This window comes from Adiantum capillus-veneris, unplaced genomic scaffold (assembly GCF_014529385.1).
Source record: "Adiantum capillus-veneris isolate H3 unplaced genomic scaffold, ASM1452938v2 Hic_scaffold_459, whole genome shotgun sequence".
Lineage (NCBI taxonomy): Eukaryota > Viridiplantae > Streptophyta > Polypodiopsida > Polypodiales > Pteridaceae > Adiantum > Adiantum capillus-veneris.
The window spans coordinates 52,756-58,800 of record NW_028221545.1 but is presented as its reverse complement, the minus strand read 5'-3'; the positions used below and the strand labels follow the sequence as shown (position 1 = coordinate 58,800).

The window sequence follows — 6,045 nt, the reverse complement described above, 5'->3', positions numbered from 1 at the left end:
GAGATCTTGAGTTGTCTCATCATTTCTCCTCTCCTATTTATGTATTTCTTTATCTAGATTTGTTCGTTTTCTGAGCATGATGTCATCAAATAAAAGACGTTGTTCAGTATTTAACATTTGTAAGCTTTTGCGAAATTTCTTATTCGAAACCGCGATCAACTTTGTTACTGCTAGTTTCTTCTTATTGGCAATGCTTAAGGTTGAAAGCGATGTTGTCGTGTACATTTTTTAATCAAGAAATAGAGGTACATGATGTCAATGTTGTACTTTGTGAGATGTTTTCGTCTACAATGTCTTTGTTATATTTTTTCTCATTGTAGGATACAAGGTTTATGTGACATTTATATGTATCTTCCCATGTTTCAAAGTAATGAAGACGTTGGTTCTCGTCGGCATGCCAAGGTAAATACAACAAGCATTGTTCACGGTAATTTTTTTTGGGATCTCTATATTTGTTGTATCGGACATAACGGATGATTCAGTTGTCTCTCAATGAAACAATTTTGCGTCCACATTTTTTGTAACATGAGGAAAATTCTGCCAAGCAGATATTATGTAAGTATGTCAGTCTTTGACTGTATTTATTGACGATGTTTTCAAAGAATATGTCTTTGCTATTTGGATCTAATTGTTTGAGTGTTCGTTTTCTTTTTAAGATGAGTGAACGTTGCTCCGGAGGATTTGTGTTGATGAAAATAAATTCTCTAGTAGAACTATGTAAAGGTGAAGATAAAACAATATAAGCAGCTTGTTGTGCGGTTATTTGTTGCATGTTCAAGATTGTGTTTCTGACGCATCGTAGTCTTTTCACGGTATTAGCGTTATTAACGATGCACATGTCGATCTCAACTTTTATAGTTGTTATCATTGTGTTATACATTTTTGTTATGTATGATGAGAAATATAAAGCAGCTCCGTACGCGTTCATTATATATTGAATGTCGGTGTTAACATTCCATAATTTTGAAATTATTAAGTTGAAATTGTTTATGTAAATGTCTTCTGTTTTTCGTTTCATCAGTACAATAGATGTTACAAGTTTTGATCGGATAGCTAATATGTAATCGTCAAAAGGAAGTTTTAATTGATTGAGCCAATCTTCGAAATCGATTGGCAAATTTTCAGGCTTGGTTGTTTCAAGGCATATCTTCTTAAGATTTTGTTGTTGTGCTTTTCTTCTTCTTGTAATGGTTTAAGTATACAAGTATAAGGCATCGGGTATCGGGATTTTTGTGTTGTTTGTTGTGCTTTTCTTCTTCTTGTAATGGTTTAAGTATACAAGTATAAGGCATCGGGTATCGAGAAAAATGAAAACAACATGTGCTTCTTTTTTTAAAGCAAGTTTTATGACGTGCGTGTTGCTGAACGTCTCTCAAATCTTCATGGAGAAGTTTTTGGTTAGTACTGATGCATTTGTCAATGAATGTCGTTACACTATTCTGTATCATTTAGCTGAGGTGCATTTTCAATCCATATTAGACCGTGATCATGTTGACTACCACGACTTTGGAATTCGGTTATAAAAAAGTAGTCCTTCACTTTTCCTCCTAGTATGTTATTGTCTTTGTTGATTAGTTTTTTTAAGCTTTGTAATCTATGTAAATAATATCTGGAACACGTTATTGGGTGTGATAGTATGAGGCATCTAATGTAAAAATTATATGTTTCATTATCGTTTTTTGTTATAGAAGAGAGTTTTTCTAAACAATTGATTAATTCTTTTCAACGTCTTTGTGCAGATGAGAAAGTAACGAAGAAAGTAGGAGGATCTAGGAGTCTTATCATCACGAAAATGTTTTTCTTTATTTTCTGTTTGTAATCCGGAGAAGTTCTCAAAGCTTCGTAATCTTTGTAACCTATTTTTGATTGAATAATTTTATCGATGTTTGTATCGTGTCGTACATCTCGTGCGTAAAGAGTAGTTTTTTCTAGCTTAACCTTTCTCAAACAAATCCATATAGATGAAATAATTTGCTGAGTCATTATTTTCACTGCTTTAAAGAATAAGTTTCAACATCCAATGCAAATCTTCTATCGCTATGAAGTAATTCCCACTTCGTTTTTTTTTTATAGTTTTTAATTGCTAGATCGTGATATTTTCATGGTTCACCAAGAGAATAGTTTTGGGAAACCTAGCTCTTCACAAAATGTATCTTTCAATAACCCAAGTGGATGGTTTCCTTCACAAGGTGCAATATGTAAAATCTTATCATTGTACGGTCTATGATTTGTTGTATTGATGTAAATTGGTATATGAGAATATCGTGAGAATCCTCATTGTGTTCGTCACTATTGTTGTATGTTCCAAGATGAACATAAATTGTCTTTTGAAAGAGAAAAATATATTGTAACCAGTCTTTATTTAAACTTATGTGTTCTCTTGTATAAAGATCGGAATGTAGAAGTTCTTTTAATGCTTCAAGAGTGAGCAGTGGGCATACTAACCCACTCAAATAGCAATGATCATGTTCTAGTTTTCTTTTTAAACCTATAACAATAGAATTTTCCTCATTGATGAAGCGTGGCAAGCTTCTTTGCATTTTGGAAATATTTACCAATACGTTTATAATGCTTCCTCGTAAACCGTACTATCCCTCGTATGTTAGCTCTCGTATTTTTGAGAACAGTATGCGAGGCGTGATCTATCTTTCTTCTACTTTGTTTAGTTGTAGTACAATTTCAGTCTTTTCGTTTATTCCAATTTCTTTTAAAGCTTTGTAAGTTATTTTGAACTTTCTTCTCTTTCTCTTGCAAGGGTCAAGGATTTGAACAACAATGTCGCTAGCTTCCTTTTCTTTTGTTGATGTTATGTGGTAACTGAAAAGCATTCTTTTGCAATGCTCGCATAAGGTTGAAGGAGTATCCTGTACTTCCTATAAATACATTTCTGTAGGTGTAGCACTAAAACTTAATTTCTTTTGCAAGTATGGTTTTTTAATTTGGGAAGAAGTATTTTCACGTGACCTCAAGCGTTTCACTTTTTTTATTATCGCTGTTTTTGTACGAAGTGTGTTTGTTTCTTGACATAGGTATTCTTCGGCAACACATTTGTTGCTATCGTTAGGAAATGAAATTAGTAATCTTTGAAGCTTTGAAACCTCCAAAGGTGTCCAAGTTTTACACTTTCTCAGAGCACATGTAGGTTCACACATAGGGTATATGTGGAATGTTCCATCGACTTGCATGATTAATATTTGTTGTTTCACACCTGCACTGCTGCATGCACCAATAATGAGTTTATTCTGTTTCTTATGGTATCCACTTTGGAAACTGACCTGGAAGCACAAGCGGTTTGCTACAGAGAAAAGCTCAATAATTTGAATAGTTAGTGTGAATAAGTTATGAGAGGTTTTTAATAATCTGTAGATTGTGTCCTATGTTGGTTCGTTTGTGATAGTCGTGTTCCCTAAGAAAGTTGTTATTACATTTGTCAACGTGTTGTATGCTCTCATTTTGAAAAGGGCATAAGTAACTAGAGTTTTTAGAAGATCTACTGGTGTTAGTGTTACTTTTGTAATATATTGTAAAACAGTAAATATTTCAACATTCGGACCGTACATACATAAAAAATGTTTATCGACACCCAAATTTTCTAAGCTTTCAAAGCTAAAAGTATCCATTGTTTACGTGAATTTAGTAATTATGAACTACACAAAAAATATAGATATGGAATAATCTATTGTATAAGAAAAAGGAGCACAAAAGCTTATACTTGCCACAAGAAGGGAGGAGGGGGAGAGAGAGAGAGAGAGAGAGAGAGAGAGCAGGGACGAGACAATGAGACTCTGTATAGTTAGATTAGAGGGAGCAAGCGAGAGGGGGGGGGGGAAAGATGGAGAACAGAAGATTCAAAGGAATAGTCTGAAACCACAATGTGAGAGAGAGAGAGAGAGAGAGAGAGAGAGAGAGAGAGAGAGAGAGAGCGAGTCACTCATGATAGTGGGGCTCCATGCACGTCACTTAAAGTGAGAGGGAGATAGAGGGGAATGGGTTACTGGAGAGAGAGAGAGAGAGAGAGAGAGAGAGAATGCGAAGGAAATTGACAAAAAAACCTTATGACAATGCAATTGTAGGTCTTTCTACAAAGGTTCTTCTTGTACAAGGTATTTTTACAAGGATCTTATGATGTACTCAAGCTACTATTCAATGCAAGCTGGAAAAACTAACTCATGACTCTTCGGAAGCTTTACCAGTATTATTTATGTACAATGGTAAAGACCTCTATTCTACTTCCAAGTACTTCACATTGAATAAAAAGCTGTCAAATTTCTTGCAAGGTTTATTTTGAACGTGCCAATACGTGTTGTTGATGCCAAGATCTCCCTTGCAACTATTGCACTTCTAGAATACAAGCTTTGAAATGTCTTGCCCAAAGCCAAGACTTCATCGACAATGGGACCAACCTATTGTGTGGAAATGACAGGGCCTTCGTTCGGTTTGATCTTCACTTGAAGCTTGAGAATCTCGTAGCTTGTAGTTGTCTTCTGGCAAGTAACACAAAATAAACCCTTTGTAGTCTTATGTACCTTATTTGATTTACAAGTAGCACACAATGTCTCCAAGAGAACACCGTTGATGTTAGAGAAACATAGGACACCAAACACCAAACACCTGTAAGTTGAAAGAGAGGCTTGAAAATTACAATAAAAGTTAGTAGCACAACTTCTAGCAAATCAAGCAATCCAATGTTACCTGTTTTCCGTAACCAAGGCTCTCAACCTGTGTTCTATAGGTCTACAAGAGATTAGATTGGAGAAGTTTTCTATGCACGTGGACCAAGTGTGAGATCCAAAACACACTACATGTTTGCACGACCTAAGAAAGCCCCGATATTCCTTGCAACAAAAGTTTTCACTTCTCCATTGTTGATATCCCTTTTAATAGACTTATACTCTTCTTTGCGGTCATTGACAAAAGTCAACAGAAACAAGTGCAAGCACAAAGCTAGTGTTTTTTTTAATAATATAAAAATGAAAGTTAATATTTTCAATTTGTGAGACTCAGAGTTCCTCGATCCTTAGGAGTAGAACTGTCAGTCACTAGTAGCTCTCCCCGTGTGGAATTGGCGTCGATTCCAAAATTCTCACTTTTAATAACAACAAAAGAAAGTGTACCCAAGTAATTTTTTGCACCACCTAGCCCCGCACTTTTCGCCTCATCCAAGAAGAATCTTATTTTCGTTTTTGGGTAAAAGCTTAAGTGGATTGGGAATGAAGCAATGTAAGTGACAATAGACGCAACATCCAAGTAAAGAGAGAAAGGTGATGTGCCACTGTCTGCCTTATTCGTTTTTTATATTGTAGATCCCTCTATCCGCACAAAACTACCAACACTCAACAAAGAAGTAAATTGGGTTATGAGAGATGAATTGACAACGACAGTGAGAATGTGTTGGAGTTGTGTGAATCGACAAGATTAACCTTGAAAAACTTCACAATTTTTGGATCAAAAAGCTTGTGTACCATAATTATTTAGTAGATAACCCTCGATTGCAAATCTAGGAGTAATGTCAGAAAGGTCTGTTATATGCAGTAAGGGCACATTATGTTCCTCAGGAGGAGGTTCTGGTTGTGGAAAAGGATTGAGTTTCACTTCATCATCCTTGGCATCAATTACAGTGTCTACAAAAGAGTATGTAACAACATGACAGTTCATTCAAATTAGAAGAAAAAGTAGGATGTAGTTGTTTTGGTTTTATGCATACCAGGCCTCTCTACCTTAACGATAGCCATTTTTCTTTTTGTGCTTTTTCTCCTTGATTAACTCTTGGATTTGCGCCTCTAGGATTGTGATCCATGTATCTTGGCGAGCAAAGGGGTCTTTTCTTGGGCCAGCTGCCATTGCAAGAAAGATCTTGCGGTTGTGGGCTGGGGTACTAGGAGAAAACATGGTCCCGCGGATGCAAGCTTGTACACACTGTTAACGTTGGCCACCGGGGACCTTGTGAACAGTCCCTAGGGTTTCACCTCACCAAAAATGCAAGGTTAACCTTCGGGTTACCAAAGTCCCTTGAGTAGCAAGTGGCGTGTAAGAACCGGAACTTTG

General features: G+C 36.0%; 1 pseudogene; it reads right to left on the bottom strand.

Annotated features, from left to right (window-relative positions):
* Positions 1-5,323: 5,323 nt before the first annotated feature.
* Positions 5,324-5,732, bottom strand: LOC147416827 (uncharacterized; annotated as a pseudogene).
* Between the last annotated feature and the right edge of the window lie 313 nt (positions 5,733-6,045).